The sequence below is a fragment of the Panthera pardus genome, unplaced genomic scaffold (assembly GCF_024362965.1).
Source record: "Panthera pardus isolate Hobbes unplaced genomic scaffold, ASM2436296v1 HiC_scaffold_20, whole genome shotgun sequence".
NCBI lineage: Eukaryota > Metazoa > Chordata > Mammalia > Carnivora > Felidae > Panthera > Panthera pardus.
The window spans coordinates 27,704,454-27,726,306 of record NW_026526766.1 but is presented as its reverse complement, the minus strand read 5'-3'; the positions used below and the strand labels follow the sequence as shown (position 1 = coordinate 27,726,306).

General features: G+C 40.6%; 1 long non-coding RNA gene across 1 annotated transcript in view; it reads left to right on the top strand.

The window, feature by feature from the left end:
- Positions 1 to 14,066, top strand: part of LOC128778680 (uncharacterized) — a 34,720-nt gene extending 20,654 nt beyond the window's left edge. The window contains exons 2-3 of the long non-coding RNA XR_008424417.1: positions 13,177 to 13,228; positions 13,999 to 14,066. This is a non-coding gene — a long non-coding RNA (uncharacterized LOC128778680). The remainder of the gene's footprint in view (positions 1 to 13,176; positions 13,229 to 13,998) is intronic.
- Positions 14,067 to 21,853: the final 7,787 nt, after the last annotated feature.

Genomic DNA, 21,853 nt, shown 5'->3' with positions numbered 1-21,853 from the left:
ATGATACTGACATTGAAATTGGTGCTCTTGGGTGAAGATTATCCTCCATAACGCGGGTGGTCCTTATTTAATTAGTTGAAGGCCTTAATAGAACAAAGACTGACCTCCCGAGGGCACGAAGGGATTCTGCCAGCTGATGGTCTTTGGACTGTAGCTATGACTCTTCCTCTAGTCTCCAGCCTGGTGGCCTACCCCAGCAGATTTTGGACTTGCCAAGCCTCTACAATTGTATGAACCAGTTCCTTAAAATCTCTTAATCTCTCTTTCTCTTTCTGACTCTATGCACACACGTGTGTGTGTGTGTGTGTGTGTGTGTGTGTGTGTGTGTGTGTTTATAAGCCTGTTGGTTCTATTTCTCTGGAGAACCCAGACTATTACAGATAATAAGGTTTGCTGCGTATATTCTTTGTGCCACTGAATTGAATAAGCTCAAGGGTTAGGACAGTAGTGAATGACCCCTTGTTTTGTGTATTAGAGCAATTACTGGTTTGAGACTTTGGAGCTGTGTGTTAGTCTGCTCTGGCTCTGCCCCTCTGTGACCTTGGGAAAACCAATCAACCTTTTTGGGCCCCAGTTTCATTATGGCTATAGCTCTCAAAAATTTCTGTAATTTAAATATGGTTATTAGGATAAAAAAGGAAACAATGGGGCCATTGTTACTGCAATAATGAGTGCTTAATCATGGCCCAGGTGGGGACCATATAATAAGCTTTTTTTTTTTTTTAAGAGCTTTAAAAAGTGTGCATATTTTGCACTTCCTACTTTCTGCAGTTTAAATTGTACGAGTTGAACAGAGGCAGATTCTCGGGGGTTACCATACTTACTCAATTATCCAGGGACATTAACCAGCACACCTGTTCACATTTACCTCTTTATTACTTGGCCTCACAACCAATAAAATTATGGCTTGCTCAATTCATTTTCATAATGCATTGATTGCTTTTAATCATATGCTTTCTCCCCAGTGTCTGAATGGACTGGGGAAAATGGCCATGGAAGTGTCAGGGTCCGTCACTTAAAGGGAAACCAACAGATTCTCTTTGACGTCAGAGGCCTGGTCACAAGAAAAGGAGGTGTGCTTTCCTGTCCTGGGCCACTTGCCGTCTGGATTTGGTGTGTGTTCGCTAGAGTGGTCATGTCCCTGTGTGAGCTGAGGAGCCCTAGGCCCTGCCCGAGCATTAAGGAGGACTCTGACGGTCCTGTGCAGCCCCAGAACAGTGCCTCGCATCCTTAAGTGGCCACTGATGAGGGCTGGCTCAGGTCACTTTTATGATAAAAGAGCTATGACCCAGGGCCTGTGAACAGAGTTCTTCCACGTGCCATGGACACAGACCACAAAAGTGGAATGACTTGGCAGTTAACGCCCCTTAAGTGCTTTCTGACTCCTGGGAAGATCCTCTCTGTCTTGCTAGCTGGGACCCCGTCTCTGGACAAACAGCAACAGTGGACTGGTTGCTGCCGTTCCATGTGGATTTCTAGAACCATAAAGATTTGAGACTGGAAGTTGCGGCCTTAGCGATGGTGGCTGCAGTGGTTTTCAAACTCAACTTTAGCTGTGGAGACAACTGTTGAAAAGAAAGGTGGTGCAGAAGTACAGTATGGAAAGCTGAGGAAGAGTCATTTCAGACTGAAGGGCACCAGGGGTGACACCTCCTGGGCGGGGGGTTCCCTCAGCCCTCACAAAACCCCCAAATTGGGAGTCTTTGAGAACCAGGGATGTGGCCCAACTTCTTCCTGTGATTCGTGAGGAAACTGAGGCCCAGGGATTTGAAGGGTCTCCCCAAGAGCACTCTGTGGGTGACAAGGAGCAGCCTGGCATGTTTCTTCCAGAACTTTCTCCCTCAAGTCGTTCCCACCCCACCACCCTGCTTTTACCCATGACTTGCAAGGATTTTGGTGTGTTTTTCCTGTTGTAAATCATGGCAGGCTGCTTCCCATGGTCTCCTGCAAGAAGTTCTGCTGTCATGTGCAGTAGTTCCAGAGGCAGTTGACATTCACTCTGGTTTTTGCCTCTGTGGTCACATTGCCTTCTACTCTTCCGTGTGTGTCAAGTTCCCTCTGCCTCCCTCTAATAAGGACCCTGGTGATTACATTCAGGGCCCACCTCATAACCCATGGGACTCTCTTTCTTCAAGACCTTTAACTTACATCTGCAAGTTTTTGCTGCCTAAGGGAACATTTATAGGTTCCAGAAATTGAGACCTGATATCTTTGAGGGCTACTCTTCAGCCTATCACTCTAGTCAGCCTCAGGGACGAGTTTTGGTACTCAGGGAGGATGATATATGCAAAAATGCTTAATAATCAATGTATGAAATATCCCTTTTTTAAGTGATAGTAAATGTATTAAGACTTTTTATTGTAATAATGGCAACATCTGTCTCCATAGCAGAATGTACATTGAAGTAACATAACAGAATAAAATGTTAACAACAATAGAGATCTTATGTGAAGTAAATTGGGGGCATTCATTCGTTCTACAGATATTGACTGAGCACCTACTGTTGTGCCAGGACTCTCCCAAGCACTTGAGATTCACTGGTTAAATAAAGTAGATAAAGATCTCTGGTTTTGTGCAACTTTTATTGCATATCAGTGGCAGCTGCAGGGAGCAGAGAATAAGCAGTAATTGTGACAATAAAGAACTTAGGGAGTGATTGGGAAGTTGGACGACGACTGCTGTGGAGAATGCAGGAACCAGGGGTCATGGGGTTTGGTGGTAGGCCCATCCAATGGAGATATTTGGGCAGAGTTGCAGGAGGTATGGTCGGGCAGCCTGCAGGCATCTGGTGGAAGAGTGGCTTAGGGTGACTACGATTGTACAGGGGCTGAGGTGGACACTTGGGTAAATTGTTAATGGAAACGAAATAGTGAATTTGTTTCTCAACACAGTTCCACTGCTGGCCTGCTGGAGGGGTTGTGAGCAAAAATCTTACAGAAGCCATTCACACCAGTGAGGTTGACCTGGGGAAGGCAGCCTGAAGCCATGTCCTGGACGAGAGGGTCTCACCCACCAGAACAGTCTGTGCACTCTAGTGGCCCATGCTCTGCAGGATGTACACCAATGGGGCTGGGTGGACAATGCTGTTGAGGAGAGAAGCTGGATAGCCTGAATTCTTATGTGAAATTTTCCAATTTTAAAATGTCAATTGCTGTCAAATCTTGTAACACTCACATTCTGTACTCTAAATGTAATCCTTGCCTTTCCTTTTTTTATATTCATCTTTTGACTGACTCAATCAAGTTTATTGACTTGATTGACTCAATTGACCCAAGTTTATGTTCAAATAGTTTTACTTTGTTGTTTACTTATTTATTTACTTACTTATTTATGACTGTCTCATGCATGTGAAGTTTCCTGAAAGTCAGAATAATTAAGAATGCTTGATGTTTACTTAATGCAATAAGGACTTGATTGTATAGTTGGTCTTAGGTCACAATTTCTTTCCTTGACCCTTAGAAGAATTTTAGGCTTTCTTCTGCCAGTGAGCTCGGCTTATTTCCTCACTGGAACCATAAAGAATCTTTATTTAATTATTTACTTAAAAAATTATACAAGTATATAACTTAAAAAATAGTTGCACTATGCTTGCAATGAAAGTATAGTATTTTTCACACAATTTTTTTTTTTTAAAGATTGAGAGGTATGGAAGGAGGTGGGAAAATTGGTAAGAGTGGTGACTGTCTTTCAAATTCTCTTTAAAATGGAAATACATTTCAAGAAATAAAGTACAATAATTCTAGAAGAAAATTCGATGGCAATTCATTTATTAAAATTGTGGGACAAACTAAATATATCCTGAGGTCAGATTCACCTCAGAGACCATCACTTTTCAACTCTGGTTTATATGATACCATTGGCAAACTTCAGAATGAAGGAGACCAGGGGCTCAGCCCATAGTGTGGTCTCGAGTTGTCCTCTTGTGAAGCTCTGTGTGTTGTTGGACTCACACCGACCACTTTCCCCTCAAATCCCTTTGTACTTAGATTTAGTACTCAGACTAGCCCTTGGTGTTTATTTCATAGCAAATTGTGAGAATCTGAAGGAAAGGAACATTTCAAAGTTTTTTGAGAGACTTCTCATGCTGCCTGATAGAGCTAATATGTATAAAAATGTTAGGTAAATTGTAAGACACTCTGTAAATATTAGTTGTGGTTTTTATTGTGGTTGTCAGTATATGTCTTGTCATTATTGCTTGAATAAATGGTGGATTAAGCCTAGAGACCAGTTGTAATTTTTTTTTGGGGGGGGGGTGGGTGGGAAGCGTTCTTTTATTAGCACAAGGGAGAAGGAATAAGGATGGCCAGTTACCACCTCCCTTTCTGAGTCACTGCACTGTCCTTCAACTTCTCACTCTGGTGAGTGGTAGGGCTCATGTTCCTACTCTTCATCAGTGTCTGATTTCCCTCTGTTTCTGGGCATCTAGGATGACCGTACATTTCTGCCTGCTTGAAATCAGACATGCCATGTGATTTGCCTTGACCAGTGAAACGTGAGTGGGAGTGACACATGTCTCTTCCCAGAGAAGATCTTTCATTGGTGGTTGTCACCTCTTCAATCTCTTTCCCTGCTTCAACAAGTGTGGAAACATCTACCAGTCCTGAGAAGTGACACTGAGTCATCACATGGAGGACAGCTACCCTAAGAATGGCCCTGATACACACACACACACACACACACACACACACACACACGTGCACATGCACATGCATATACGTATGCATTACACACACATTACATACATATATTATATATATACACCCATTACATACATATGTTATATACATATACATATATTATACATACATAGGCTGTATATGTATACATATACATATATTATGTACACATATATTAGGCCATTATTTATATAAACTAATATATAATATAATAAATAACTATATTAATATATAATATATTTTATTTTATATTTTATATAACATAATACCAATTATTTATACATATTAATATAGCCAATATGTGATATAATATATAAAATAGTCAATATATAATATAATACATTAATATATTAGGCCTATGTGTAATAGGCATAGTATCTTATATGTATTATAATAAACATAATATCTTACATATCTAGTGTAATAGGCATAGAATCTTATGTACATCTATTATATACATATGCATGTATTGGGCCATTAGTTAACAAAAAGTTACCCTATGCTGCAGAAAAGCACAGGCTTTGGAGTTAGACCCTACTTTCTGTCCTGGTGCCTTTGAGACGTTGTTTCCTCATTTTTGAGATGAAGAACAATGACTGGGACCAATTTTGGCTGGAGAAAAAGAGAAACCTGGGCAAGTTATGTAGTACGTATCACGCTGAGGTTGTGTGTGTGTGTGTGTGTGTGTGTGTGTGTGTGTGTGAGTGTGTATCCACTCTGCAGGGGAGGCAAGCAAAGCCCCTGGAGGGTACGATGTAAGGAGGCGCTCAGGCTCGTGACAGGTGGACGCATATGTGTCAATATCTGTCACTGCCCAGACAAGAGATCGCAAGCTTCTTGCTGGTCAGAAGCTGGTCTGCTTCATCTTCCTCCAGGCCCTACCCCCTCGAGGGGTAAGGCACATGATTTGCTTTTATAGGGGAACAGACCCACCCTTCTGCTCCTGCAGAACGACTGATGTTTCGAAGAAAGTTGTGCCACTGGCTAGATCACCGCCTTCCTTAGATATGAACGTAGCTTTGCCTTCTTTGCCTTCCATAGCTTGTTAGCTGTGATGCCTTGAAACAAAAGGGCGTTGTGGGGTCAGGAGTCAAGCTGGGATATCAAGGGGTGTTTGGTGATGCCCTTTCGGCTCAGATCCACTGTTGTTGGCAAACTCCCAATCCACTCTAGACTGATGTCAATGAAAGAGTGGGAGGCAATATTTACCCCCTAACTAGACAGAATTCCAAATTATTAGCTAAACTAGACTAAACTAGGTCTCATGGAAAAAACTTGCCAGTGCCTTTTAATAGCTGAGTCAGTTTAGAGGTTTGTATGCAAAACTATCAATGTTCCAGACATTGCACTTAGGAATATTCCAAATTCACCAGGATAATTTGCAACACACATTGTTGGATTGCTCCTTATCTGCCCATTCTTCCCCAGCATTTTACCAATTCTCTTGGCAGGAAAGGGGGAGAAAGAACATTTCATCTATTTTGCCTTCTTTCACCTGACCAAATGTGTGCTATAAAATGAATTTGGGAAAGGCACTAATCTGATTTCTTTAGTTAACATAGAAACTCAAAGTGCCAAGTTAAACAATCCAACAAATGTCATGGATTCCCTAGAACAAGATTAGATGTCATCCTAGATAAATAGGCAAATGATTTTTCTATTTCACCGGCACAGAGGTTTTTGCTGTCATGGGAGTCATGACATGTCATGTCATTCCAAAGAAGGTTGAGTTCTGCAGAATTGAGCACTTCAAAGAACAGGGCTTGTTTTTACCTTTGCACCTTTGCAACTAGACAACACAAATAATCGTCATAACAATACTAACATTTTAAAGACACTGTTTTTAAAAAAATAGAAATACTACTAAGATACGGTACTTTACCTCGCAAAAAAAGATGAAGGTGGCTTGATTGAAAGAGATATAAGGCAAGGAAAGCCTGCTGAGTTGTGAAGACAGGGGCACCATGCACAAAGCTTGGGGAGAACAGAGCAGTATGCCTTTGTTATAAGGAGCATACGGTCAAACTGAGCAAAGAGGAAGAATGTGGGGTGAGTGGACATCTTGCACATCTTGTATTCCTTTGTGGTCTGCAGCATTCAGCGCTGTTATTGTACTTGGTGTTCCGTTGGGTTTGACTTTAACACGCTGGGGCAAATCACATATGAACCCACGAAACTCCCGCATACATTATTCCATTATTTGTTAATCACATACAAAATAGCATATGTTGCAGAAATATGCATTATGGCAGAACGAACCGGATTGGGTATGCTCAGGCATGAACCATCGTGATTGAGATCAAGGGAATTTTCAAGGAGCACGGGCAAGTGGAATCTTGACCAAAGGGCCTCATATGGTCTCTAGTCAACTTTTTTCACAAATTTTCTCTTCTCTTCTCCAGAAGGAAACTTATATCACCTTTTTTTTTTGTTTTGACTTACAGATAGTATTAGTTCATAAAAGAAGCTCCTCTCTTTTTAAAAAAGCATTACATTTATAAACAAATGGGTTAAAATAGTTTAAATAAGGTTAGCGAAAACTTTCACAGTAAATGGATCCAGATTTGGATAGGGAGAGAGGTTTGGCTTCCCAGTTTCGCTTATGTTAGTCACCGTTGGCAGGGGAAATTGTTATCCTGAAGGCATCTAGATATTTTGGGAGAAACAAAATCTTAAGCTTTTTAAATTTTTTAAGCTATTTTGAGGGCTGGCAAAATCCCATACATGTTTGCTGTTTGGGGTTTAGTTTTGCTGAACACTTCGCCTATTCAAAATCAAAGGGAGATTTAATCTGTGCAGTATGTTTCTGATTATTTGTATGTTAAGTCAGCAAAATGGTGTTTGGTCAGAGTTATTTATTTTTTTCCCATCTCTTTAATTCTCATTGCACTTCATGAATTTTTTCTCCATTTCCTTTCTTTGGCTTTCATTTAATGAATGTCCCTTTCATGGACAATAAAATATTTGCACTTTGAGAGGCTCAGATTTTGTCAGAACATCAACATTCCCAAAGCGGGACACGATGCATTTCCCATAAGGAATGCTGGGGCTGTTTAGAAGCCAGAGGTGGGGCTTGGAAACCTTTTACAACTTCTCTGATTTCTTGACTCGTCTTTTTGTTGGTAGTTCTTAGAGTGAATATGGGCGCTTCGGTACTAGAAATAATGGTAAGACACAAGAACATCACCACTAGCCACCCTCCCATCCTTATTACCTCTGCCCTCCTTCCCCCTGCACAAACACTAAACTCCATCTTGCCATTGCTTTGAAAAAGATTAGCTTCAAAGTTACAAGTTTAAAGAATCTGTAGTATTTTTTACGGGCTAAAGCATACCAAGAGTATTTACAACCCGTCAGCTTTGAGTCTGTTGGGCAATTGGACTTTTCCTCCTTCATTTTTCCAAATATCTCATTTTATCTCATTCTCCTGTTATTCTACCTTTCCAAATGAACTTGCTCAACTTTTCCAGATTTTGCGATTTTGACCAGTGTCAGGAAGCGTTTGGCTCCCAGACTGCTGGCTTGGAGAACTGGCCTCAGCAGGAAGTCCTGGGGGACAGCTGGTATCCGAGAGACTGGCGGGTCCATGGCTCCTCAGTGGGTCCCAGGCTGCTAACAGAAGGCAGGACCCTGGCACTGGCTCTTGGGCATCAGCTGCCTTCAACAACGTCTCTGGGAGCTTATAGAATATGGGCGAATTCAGGGGGAAACTGGAATCTGTGTAAAACAACAAGAAGGCAAAAAAAAATTGGGGACTTGGTATTTATTTATGCTTTGCTTAAAATGGTTCAGCCCTGCCCGTGAAAAGCAGGCCCATCTTTTCTCCACCCATGGAACACATTTCCTCTGGATAACGCCTACACTCACAAGCTGAAATCTTGAATCATTACTGGTTTTATTTACATGTACTTTCTAGCTTTAATTTATGATATGGTTTTCTTGGGTTTAAACTGTATTTCTTCAGCCTTTAGCAATACAGATTACTTCAACTAAATAAAATTAATAACTTGTTTCCAGATTCACTGCCTGAGGTGGACTAGAAGGTCAAGAAAAACAGAAGGAATGCAATTATATAAAAGCCAATTCAAGGATAGCATTTAATATCTTTTAAATAACAGCTTTAGTGAGATATATTTCACATACCATAAAATTTTTTAACAGTGTATGATTCTGTAGTTTTTAGTATATTTACAAAGTTGTGCAACCATCACGACTATTTAATTTCAGAACATTTTCATCACCCCATTTCAGCACCCCAAAAAGAAATCTGGTACACATTAGCAGACACCCCCCCAGTCACTTCTCCCCCAGCCCCTGTCAACTACTAATCTATTTTTGTCCCTATGGATTTGCCTAATATGGACATAGTCTATAAATGAAGTTATACAGTAATTTATCAGTTGATGGATATTTGTGGACAATTTTGGTTATGAATAACTGCTACACACATCCACGTGCAAGTTTAGTGTGAACATGTGTTCAGTTCTCTTGGGTATATACCTATGGGTGGAATTGTTGAGTCATGAGATAGCTCTAGCCTTTGAGCAACGGTCTGGTTGTTTTCCAGAGTAGCTGCATCCTCCTATATTCCTACCAGGAGTTCGTATGAGAGTTCTAATTTTTCTGCATCCTTGCCAACACTTGTTATTAGCTTTCTTTTTTATTTTAGCCATTCTAGTGTGTATGGACTGGTGTTTCATGGTGGTTTTGACTTGTATTTCCCTGATGGCCAACAGAGTTGAGCGTCTTTTCATATGTTGTTGGCTGTTTGTATATCTTCTTGTTTGAAATTTTTAAATTCTATTTATTGAGAGAGAGAGAGAGTGCATGAGTGGATGAGGGGCAGAAAGAGAGGAAGAGAGGGAATCCCAAGCAGGCTCCACGCAGTCAGTGCAGAGCCCAACATGGGGCTCGATCTCATGAACCATGAGACCATGACTTGAGCTGAAATTAAGAGTCAGCTGCTTAACCAACTGAGCCACCCAGGTTCCCCTGGCTACCTTTGTATATCTCCTTTGGAGGAATGTCTATTCACATCTTTTACACATTTTTTAAATTGGGTCATTTGTCTCTTTATTGTTGAATTGCAAGAGTTCTTTCTATATTCTGGATACTATCCCTTATATATGATTTGCAAACATTTTCTCCCATCCTGTGGGATGTCTTTTCATTTTCTTAGTGGTTTCCTTTAAAACGTGAAATTGTTAAAAAAAAAAATAAATAAAAAAAAAAAATAAAATAAAACGTGAAATTGTTTAATTTGATGAACCCAGATTTATCTTTTTCTTTCGTCGTGTGTGTGTGTGTGTGTGTTTTGAGAGGGAGAGAGAGAGAGAAAGAGCGAGCGTGAGCTGGAGAGGGGCAGAGAGAGAGGAGGACAGAGGATCTGGATCAGGCTGACAGGCTGACAGGCTGACAGCAGGGAGCCTGATGTGGGGATCTAACTCACAAACTGTGAGATCATGACCTGAGTGGAAGTTGCACGCTCTACTGACTGAGCCACCCAGGCAGCCCTGTCCTTTGTGTTTTTGGTGTCATAGCTAAAAAATCATTGCCCAATCCAAATTCCTGAGTATTTACTCCTATGTTTTCTTCTAATGGTTTATAGTTTTAACTCTTACATTTGAGTCTTTGGTCCATTTTGAATTAATATTTTTATACTGTATGAAGTAGGGATCCACCTTCTGTCTTTTGTAGTCCATACTCAGTTGTTCCAGCGCCATTTGTTGAAAAGACTATTTTTTCCCTATTAAATTGTCTTGGCATTTGCATTGAAAATCTAAATTTATTTTTAGACTCTCAATTCTATTTCACTGACCTTTGTGTCTATCATTAGGCCAGTACCACACTGTCTTGATTATTGTAGTTTTGTAGTGAGTTTTGAAATTAGGAAGTATGAAGGACTCCAACTTCTTTTTCAAGATAGCTTTCGTTGTTGTGAATTCATTGCATTTCCATATGAGTTTTAGATCAGCTTGTCAATTTCTGCAAAAATGGCAGCCGAGAACTTGATAGTGAATTACATTTGTTTTACAAAGAAGAAGAGATTATGACTCAACCACTGCTATTACATTTATCTTAAAAAATAAGAAGACAAAACAACTGTGAAGTGTTTGTATAGTGAGCCAGGGAGGCAGCATAAATTATAGAGCATGTTTAGAGTCAGGGAGGTCTGGGTTCCTTCTGAGTGCCCCAATTGCTAATAAGATTTTGTGTAAGTTACTTCAGTTGTCTGTTTCCTTAGAAAAAAATTGTAAAGTTGGAATAAAAATGGGTACATTGTAGAGTGACTGTGAATATCAAATCAGGTAACTTGGTTTTTATGCTCCTGGTACAGTGCCCCATATACAGCAGTAGTAATTACTGTTATTGGATGTTGCCCACTTCTACTAAGAAGAGAATTATAAGAAATGAGACAAATGATAGTCCTAATTAGGCAGATTACAATATAAAGGAGAACTCTTTGCACCAGTTGTGAATAGCTTATTAAAAGAAGACTTGGCTTCTTCGCCTGATGACATTTAAACAAGCAGGACAGCGCACGGTGTGGGGAATTTTAAAGTATATTATTGCCTGAAAAGAGAAGAATATAATACACCCATGGTTTTCAATGTGTGATGTGAAGTCTGTGAAGATCAAAGCTATCATTTTAAGCTGTTTTTTTGCTTTTTCCATTGCCACTGTCTTAGAGCGCACAGTGGAGTCTTCCAGAAGCTAGATGACACATGATGATGTCATTTCCCTGTGGCTAATGGGATGTGGGCTCTGAATTTTTGCGTTTTAGACTTTTTTTTTCTTTTTTTAGTTTTAAGATGAAATATGGTAAATATCTATAGATATAACCTTTATAAGCAACAGTTCTTTGGGGTCCTTCATAATTTTTAAAGCATAAAGGGATACTGAGACCAAAAATTTGAGAACTTTTATAACAGACAAATCTTGAGATAACAATAACAACACATGTTTTGAATACGTTCCATATGCCCGATACTGTGCTAAGAGCTTTCTTGGCATCATCTCATTGAACGGTGATCTCATCTCATCTCATTGAAGACACACCATTGTTGTATCCCACTTGCATGATAAGAAAACTGGCCCTGAATCGAATTAAGTAAACTGCTGAGGGTCACATGGCTGGTAAGCAACAGAACCCAGTGGTAAGTGGATTTGAACCCAGTGCATCTTGTTTCCTGGGCTCTGTCTCAAGATTCTGAGGCCTTGGAGATTCAAAGGATATTAAGCTTCACAGGCAACTCCTGCTCTGGGATCTGAAGAGCTGAAAGTCTGAGGTATGTGCTGAGCACATGTTTAGATGCCAATTTTGGATTATGAATCTTTAGCTAGTTGATTGCAACAAAAAGCTGAAGCCAGGATTGCATCCATAATATTCCCAGAGATCTTGCCTCAACACTCCCAGCTCTTTCCAAAAGGGGTTTGTTGGCTGCCCTCTGTCCTTTACCTCGTTAGATTTATGAGCTCTTGATTGCAGTAGGGGAGAACTGGCCAGCGCTACAAGCACTGCTGCGGGGGCCGATTAATCACCAGCTCCCAAGTAAAATTCGGGCAGAGAACAGGACAGCCAGAAAGGTTGCAGACAGGGCTGCGCCTCCGCACACAAACTTTGGTGCCAATGTCTGCACTTTTGGCATAAGAAACAAAAGAAGACTAGCGATAGCAAAGTGAGGTCGGGGTGGGGGTTTGTCACAGGCAGTATGAGAAAAAAGAAAAGAAAACTCTCAACATTTGTCTCTTGTGAAAAATTCTTAATGCTATGGATATCGAAATTTTACCTAATTAATTTTCATCAGCAAAAAGTCTAAAAAATTACTACTTACTATGTGTGTGACCCACAGGAGATTCCAAGGCTTGACTTTGCGCATGTTACCAAGCCAGGAGCACGTTCACCTTTGGTGGATACACTGGTCCCATTCACCCCCAATTTCTGGATGAAGAAAATAAGGACCAAAGAATCTCAGTGGTTTGCTTGAGATCCCACAGCTGGTTTACAACATGGACACCATACAATTTTTTATTTCCTCCAGATATTCCACATTTCTGAATTTTAAGGACCAGCAAGTTTTTTTTTTTTAATGGAAGTGTGTGCATGTATGTGTCAGTGTGTGTGTTTGCGTGTGGGTGTGTGGGTGTGGGTGTGGGTGTGTAAGAATATAACATAGGATTGCCAGTTTTTTGTTTTAGAAAGTAAAGACTTAAGAAGCCATAACCACTATTTGATGTCATTACTTCTCATAGATGAATGGACAGTTATGTGTATTTTAACATCCTTTGAATAACCTTAAATTTAGCTCTATGCAGTACTTGATATTTTTCTACCTTCCCTTATTTGAAGGCAGGTTGGGGTGAACTTTGCCAAAGAGCACTCTCTGTCCTCAAGCTGATATTTGGCCACTAATGAGCTATACAATTATTTTTTTCTTTTTAAAAAATGTGTCATTGAAGTAGAATTGCCATGCCATGTCATATTTTGTTTCCATTTCAGATGTGAAATGTAGTGATTCAATAATTCTAAACAGTATTTGATGCCCACCATGGTAAGTTGTCATCTGTCATCCTCCAGCATTATTACAATATTGTTGACTGTCTTTCTTATGCTGTACTTTTTTTTAAATCTCCATGACTTCTTTATTTTATAGCTAGATGTTTGCATCTCGTAATTCGCTTCACCTGTTTTGCCCACCCAACACCCACATCCCTTCTAGTAGCCACCAGTTTGTTCGCTGTATTTAAGAGTCTGATTTTTGTCTGTTTGCTTGCTTTATATTTTGTTTGCTTTACGATTATTCTATCCCCTTCTTGAGCTGATCCCTCAAGCATTCTGCAGGGATCATCTTTGTCTCTTGCTACAGTCTTTGTTTTAAAGTCTACTTTGTCTGATAGAAGTATTGCTTACCTAGCTGCTGCTTCTTCTTCTTCTTCTTCTTCTTCTTCTTCTTCTTCTTCTTCTTCTCCTTTGCTTCTATTTGCATGAAATATCTTTTTAATTCCTTCACTCTTGATCTGTGTCTTTAGGTCTGAAGTGAGTCTCTTGTAGTCACATAGATGAGTCTTGTTTTTTTAATCCATCAGTCACTTTATGTCTTAATTTTTATTTGCATAGAGTTGACACCATGTTACATTAGTTTCAGGTATACAACAGGACATAGTGATTCACCTTCTCTATATGTGACGCTATGCTCATCACAAGGGTAGCTACCATCTGCCACCATACAATACTATTATAATATCATTGGCTGTATTTCTAATGTTGTGCCTCTTATTCCCCTGACTTATTTTATTTTATTTTATTTTAATTTTGGTAAAGATTTTATTTTTAAGCATTCTCTACACCCAGTGTGGGGCTCAAACTCACAACCCCAAGATCGAGAGTCACATGCTGTACTGACTGAGCCAGGTAGGTGCCCCCCTGACTTATTCCCTTTATAACTGGAAGCCCATATGCCCCATTCCCTTTCACCCAGTTTCCCCATCCCCCCATCCTCTTTGTGGGTGAGAGTGAGATCTGCTTTGTGATCATTCGAATAACAGGTGTGAATTCTAATGCTTGTAAGCTGAGCCCTCATGACTGGGCTGCAGCCAGTTCTGAAAGGCACATGGAGTGATAGCTGAATTCCCATGAGGGGAGTGTCCACCTGGCCTGCGTTCCTGGCTAACTGTTGGGGCCAATAAAGTGACTGAAAAGAATCTGTGGGATGGCTTTCCTTTTCATTTTTACTTGGATTCCAAACGTACGTGATGGAGCAAAAGGTTTATGGGAACATTAAATATCTCCACTAATTGTCTAACCTTGTATGATTGGGGCTCTGCAAGAAATCAAGTCTCTAGTTTTCAGTGTAAGCTGAACTCAGCTGACCACAACTAGAAAAAGAAATAACTGATTTTAGTTGGATTTTATCATGACTCTCATAGCAATGATCTTTGGCTTTCACAATAATAAAATTATAAACATTAAATCAGAATGGGTGAATGTGATCGTTCCATGTGTCCGCTATTATAGGTCAGAATGTGAAAAAATTCCTCCCTCGGACTGGTCCATTTACTCCTAAGTCACAGCACAAAGGAGACCATACAGTTTACGGTGTCCAGCTCACCAGTAGATGACAAAACGGCTTTGGTCATTTTAGGCGACTGGCTGGCCAGTGGGGTGATCAAGTTTCACTCCTAAATTCTGGGATAATTTTAGGAATTTTGGGGCATCTAGAGGGTTCTGAAAAGTCTGAATTAAAGTGGGTCATGGGGAATTTGCTAGAGGAATGGCCATCACCGAGGATGTTGCTAGTCCTTATCCATGTTCCTGGGACACTAATTATTAGACCCCATTTCAGCCCCAGACAGTGCTCCTCTTGATTTATTGTTCTGTTCCTGAGCCCCTCTGCCCAAACTTCTCATCTCCTGACTGGTTTTGGAAGCTTTAGGCTCAGTCTGCTCTTTCTGGAGGCTGCACAGTCTATTTTGCCCGAGAGCAATAATGGGAGTTTAATCAGGGTTGAGGATACAGTTAAATTAAACCAAACTCGTTAGCATTTCCTGTGCGCAAGTCCCTGACTCCTGCCACCTTGTTGACACACAGGAAAAAGAAGTGAGACATTCAGAGTTGTTGGCTACTGGAGACTTTGGAATGGGTCAAATGTCAACTGAAGAGTACGGATTGATTGAGCACATTCTTTAGTATGTGCTTTCCATTGTAATCTCACTGAACAACTTGCATGTAAGTGCTACTATCTCCATTGTACTGAAGCTCAGAGAGGCAAGGTGTCTTGCTTGAGGCCAACAGCTAATGAGCAGCAGTAGGGAGGTGTCAGTACATCTAACTCCAAAGCTGGTTATGCTGTGTTGATTCCCAATCTTCTCCTCCAGACTCTGTCCGGGAAACACACTGCAAGGCCACCCTTGGAGCCACCAACTGATCCCAAACACAACGATCTTTTTATTGTACTGCTGTCATGTGGCGTTTCTGCAGTCATGCTGATTAGGCCAACCTTATCCCAGTACCTGAAGGACAGTCATGATGGAAAAGAATGTTTGGGCTGCTTCTCTCTGTGGAGACTCCTCTGACCAAAGCCCAATTTAATGAACGTTAAGGGCTGTAGGATCCACTCTTCCAACTAGGTCCGCCCTGCTCCTAAGACCCACCTTCTTTTGGCTGGAAAATGGTGAATCATTTTTCCCCCTTGTTGCTAAAAATGTCCATTGAGTGTGGGGCCTGCCTTCATGAGCCATGAATTACAAAAGCAGGTTCAAAAAGGCCTTCAGCAGAAATGAGGTTCTCAATCCAATTAGATCTTTAGGGTTGGCTTATAACACACTGGCTATCACTAAATTTCAAAAATGGGCTTTGCCACTTTCCAGGGCCAGCCTGCAAAATGCCTGGAGCTTTAATGACCTTCTCTGTCCATTAAGGGATCTGATAGACATGAAGTTTTATAAGGTAAGGACCAAAAATGGATCAGGCTTTCGATGCCAAAATTCCATTAAGCCTGCAATAAAGGATATAGCCGATCTATTTTGCAGATATATTTTAAGGTAGTGAAACCAAGTAAAATAATAAAACCTTTTAAATTTAATGTTTATTCTAGGGACTGATCATTTAAAAGAAAAAACTGTTCTTAATGTGGCTGGGTAATATGTTTTTCTGCTCTATTTTTCTTCAGAGGCTTAGTTACTTTTCTCTTTTCCCTGAGGGCAAAATAATTTTGCTATTACAGTATGTTGGCTCATGGGAATAGATATAGGGCCCTTGCTGGTTCTTTCTCTAGATGGACTTCTCTTTGCTTCTGTCACCAAAAGGGCCACAGGGGATGGAGCCCATCCCCTAGTTAGCTCTTACTATCCAGCCTGCCTGCTTAGTATCTGTTCCATCCTCTTTAACTGAAATGAAAAAGCATTTGTTTTGTTCTTAGTGTGTTACTAACCTTTATATGACTTTATAGAAGACGGGTTAAGGCAATGAGCTGAACATATCTGTCTCCTACCTTTCCAGTTCTCAAAATGGTAGGAAAAGCTGACAAAAAAGTAACTCCTTTGGGGCACCTCAGTCAGTTGAGTGTCCAACTTCAGCTCAGGTCATGATCTCGTGGTTTGTGAGTTCGAGCCCTGCGTCGGGCTCTGTGCTGACAGCTCGGAGCCTGGAGCTTGCTTTGGATTCTGTGTCTCCCTCTCTCTCTGCCCCTCCCCTGCTTGTGCTCTGTCTCTGTCTCTCAAAAATGAATAAATGTAAAAAAAATAATAACTCCTTTGATACAAGGATAGATTCCATCACCAGAGAGCCAGAAATTTTGGTCCTGGAATGTGAGAGAGCACATGGTTATATTTCGAGAGAAACCAGACGGCAGAAAATGTAGGTGCCAAGCGGCCACGGGAGAACATCACTGTGAGAGGTAAAAGTGATTTCGGTGATGCTCCAAGTTCATCTGAGTTTCAATGCTTGGGCGCAGGTGAAGGATCAGCAAAGCTGGCTTTAACCAGGGTTGTATTTGCCAAGGGTCTCTGGTGGTGAGAGACAGGAAAAGAGGACGGGGCCATGTGTGCACAGAGTTGAGAGTGACAGTGTCTAGAGTCTCATTTGAAAGGGTGAGAAGTGACAAAGGGGTGTGCTCAGGGATCTGGGGTCCTAGCGGGGGGTCAGGACTGGTTGACGACTGATACCAGGAGTGGCCGTAGTGATCAGACAATCAGGTGTTTAAACGTGAGCTGCTGGAGGTGGTGTAGCTACAGGTCACGAGAAGATCCAGGATGGGGCCATGAGAGTCGCTGTTTGCACAGACAGGTAGAGGATATCACTGCTAAGTATGGAGGACCAGGGACACTGTCCTCCTGAGCAAAGCTGAAAGCCCCAGAGAAGGCAGACCAAACCCAAACTACAGCAAAACTCGGTCACCACCACCACTAAAATGCAGCCATATGCTGTTCAATATGAATGCACCGAAAATAAAACAACCCAAGAAGGTTACAAAGAAAAAGAACAGGCAGCTTCTGACCAAAGAAAAGCTAAGCACAGGAATACGGATCGCTGGTAAAGATAATGTCTCTGGGGAAAGCATTTGATGAGAAAAAGAGTCATTTCAATTTGGGAAAATTTATAGTTCACAAAGGACGTGTGATCAGGGATGAATCTCGATGTTCTTAACAATGTAGACTTGAAATACGCAAAAAATAAAATGATTTAAGAGAAACAGATAAACTCGTATGCTGGCAAACATTAGTGAGTCAGACACCATAATGGGCACGATTCCTACACAGAAGTTATGAGTGTGCTTATTTTATTTGTACAGACATTATGCACATGTACATAATTTGTTCTTATTTTAGAATCTGTGAACATCTTTGAGAAGGAGTTACTGAACATTGTGCAAACGACAGACAGCACTTAAGTACCCGTTAGCTACCAGAAGAAAACTCAAAGTTTATTAATGAGTAGCTGACTGTCTTTATCGCACTGAGGCTTACATCTTAACACCCAAGAAGGAAGGAGTGAAATCTGCCTCAGTACTTCCATGGAATTCCTTCTCGAAGTTTGATTCAATTCCTGTTCATGTGTAAGACATAAGCCTTATGCCATGAAATTCCCATTTTAACTGGTTGTCGGCTGTAAGTTAATATGCAGACTTATTTCGCTTCTCCCCCTCCACGCTTGTGCACAATGCTTTGAATGTTCTGTGTTTTCCTTGCCTTTGATTGCCAATCCATCCTGGGCTCTCATTTCCTCCTCTCCTGCCTTTTGGCCGGCATAATTTTGGAACTTAAAAAAAAAAATGCATCCTCTGTCTTTTCTCGTAGGCTCCATTTGCATTTTAGTCGATTTTGGACATTTTTTCTACGATGTATTCAATATGCTTTATTTCCTGTTTTTATAAGCTTTATATAACTTCAGAAAAATGTGATCCAAGGCATGTCTGGGTGAGAGGTGGCTGTTATTTTTTTACTGTAACATGGAAGATATTGACCTGCAGTGTCTACACTGGGCATAACTGTTTGCAGAGTTGTCTTTTTTCCTTTTAATTTTATTTTTGAGAGAGCACGAGCCAGGGAGAGGGGCCGAGGGAGAGGGAGAGCAAGAATTTCAAGCAGGTTCTTTGTTCAGCTCAGAGTCCCACATGGGGCTCCATCCCATGACTCTGGGATCGTGACCTGAGCTGAAATCAAGAATTGAAGGCTCCACCGACTGAGCCACCCCTGCAGAGTTGTCTTTAGATGACCGTGACCAGAGGTATTTTCCAGGGTTCTTCATCTTGGTCAGCTGGGTGCCCGGGAAGGCAGCTGGTGGGACATACATGCAGGCAATTAGCGTGTATGCACTGAACACTCTATCATTTCCAAACCAAAAGGTGAGATCATTTCTGCTACCCTTCCATTGGCCCCACCTCCTTGTTTTCCATGTTAACCCTACAGGTGACCTGTGAGCAATGTGAGTTTGAACTGTGTGGGTCCACCTATATGTGGCGTCTTTTCAATTAATACAGTACAGTCTTATAAATGTATTTTCTCTTGTGACTTTCTTCATAACATTTTCTTCTCTCTAGCTTCCTCCTCTATAAGAATGCAGCTTATAGTACATACAACATACAAACTACGTGTTAATCAGCTGTTTGTGTTATTGGTAAGGGTTCCAGTCAACAGTGGGCTATTAGTCGTGAAGTTTTTGGAGGAGTCAGTTACATATGGATTTTTGACTGCATGGGAGGTCAGTTCCCTCAACCCCTACATTGTTCAAGGGTCAACTGTAGTTGATTTTACTCAGTAAAATGTATAAATTGTAAGTGTTCAGCACAAGGAATTTTGACAAATGTATGCACCCTGATTACAACATAAAACAATTCCATCATTCTGGAAAGTTCTTTCATATTTCTTTCTAGTCAATTCCTATTCTCACAGCCCTCAACTACAGGTAATCACTGACCTGCTTTCTGTCATATAATTCAGTTTTCTATGCTTAAGAACTTCCTATAAATGTACATATGTATACATATGTATACTTTCATTTATGCATCATTTCACTCAGTGTATTGTTTTTGAGATTTATCTATATTATGTATATCAGTAGTGTATTCTTTTATTTATTTATTTTTTTGCTCTGTAGTATGCCTGTGTGAATGTACCACAATTTGTTGACCCATTTTTCTTTTTTTAAAATTTTTAAATGTTTATTTTTGAGAGAGAGAGAGAGAGACAGACAGACAGACAGACAGAGACAGAGCACAAGCAGGGGAGGGGCATAGAGAGAGGGAAACACAGAATTAGAAGCAGGCTCCAGGCTCTGATCTGTCTGCACAGAGCCCGATGTGGGGTTTGAACCCATGAATGGCAAGATCATGAACTGAGCTGAAGTGGGACGCTCAACCGACTGAGCCACCCCACCCCGACCCATTTTTCTATTGATGGACATCTGGGCTATTTTCAAATTTTTCTTTTTCTTTTTTTTTTTTCGAGTTTATTTATTTTGAGACAGAGAGAAAGGGTGGGGGGGGGGTGGAGGGGCAGAGTGTGCACCAGCAGGGGAGGGGCAGAGAGAAAGGGAGAGAGAGAGAGAATCCCAAGAAGGCTCTGCACTGTCAGCACACGGCCCTATGTGGGGTTGGAACTCACGAACCATGACCTGAGCTGAAGTCAAGAGTCTGACGCTTAACCGACCAAGCCACCCATGTGCTCCCAAGTTTTTTCTTTTTATTCATAAAGCTGCTATTGATGGACAGGTCTTTTTAGGAACATATACATTTGCTTCTCTTGGTCTATATCTAGCAGTGTTATTGCTAGGCCACAGGGTAGATGAATATTTAAATGTATCAGAGAATGCCAGTGTTTTCAAAATGATCGTACAGTTTTAAACTCTCACCAGCAATGTGTGAGAGTTCTAATTGTTCCACGTCCTTGTCAACACTTAGTAGAGTTAGTTTTTAATTTTAGCTATTATTGTAATTGGGTAAAGGTATCTCATTGCGGTTTTACTTTGTACTTCCTTGATGGCTAAAGATGTTGAGCACCATTTCATATGCCTATTGAATGTCTTTGTCCATTCTGGATTGTATAATGAGAATGCCACAGACTGGGTGCCTTAACTGCTAACATTTAGTTTTTATAGTTCTGGAGACTTGGAAGAGACCATTTCCTGGCTTGTAGAGAGCCATTTTCTTGCTGTATCCTCGCATGCCAGAAAGAAAGAGAGATAGACATATAGAGGGATAGAGAAATAAAGATGGGGCCGGCTCTTGTGTTCCTTCTTATAAAGGGCGCTAACTAATCACCTCCTAATGACCAATCACCACCCTTGGTCCCACCTTCTAACACCATCACACTGGAAAATTTCAATATATGAAATTTGGGGCATGGGTAGTGACACAAGTATTTGTAACATTGAGCATTTGAATATTTTGTTTTGGTGAAGTATCTAAATCTTAAACCATTTTTTGTTGTGTTCTTTATATTTTTAGTATTTCATTTCCTTTTGAAGAGTTTAAATAATTAATATGCTCTAATCAAGAGCCAAGTTGATACCTGGATTACCACAGTCTTTCAGGTGTAATATCTTAATCAGTATGATAAACTGCTGAGGTCAATTTATTTTTCTCATTTTACAGAATAGGATGCTAAGCCTCCTATTGAAAATCTCTCTCAAAGTTGAAACTTTCTGACTTGAAGTACATGGTCCCTGGTATTCAGTTTCACCAGATTTCACCAAGAAAAAAGTGGAAGGAAGACATCACAGAAGAAAATTCATTATCCTTGATACTGGTCCTGGCTTTTTTTTTTTTTTAAGTAGTGTTCAAAAAAATAATCGTTTATTTTAGATTACTTAGATATTTACAGAAAAGTTGTAAAGCTAATGCAGGGAAAATTACCATATATCCAACTAGTCCTGTTTTTTTTTTTTTAAAGCTTTATGGAGATGAAAGTCATGTGCCCTACAACTCACCCATTTACAACGTAATAGTTTTTAGTAAATTCACATATACGTGATGTGCAACCACTACCACAGTCAGTTGTGAGACATTTCAGCATCTCAAAAAGAAACTCCATGCACTTTAGTTATCACCCTCCACCCCTAAGCAACCACTGATCTGCCTCTGTCTCTGCAGATTAACCAGTCCTGGCTGTTTCGTGTGAATCGTGTCATTCAGTACGTGGTTTCTTGTTACTGGCTTCTTTCAGTCCTGGCTGTCCTAAAG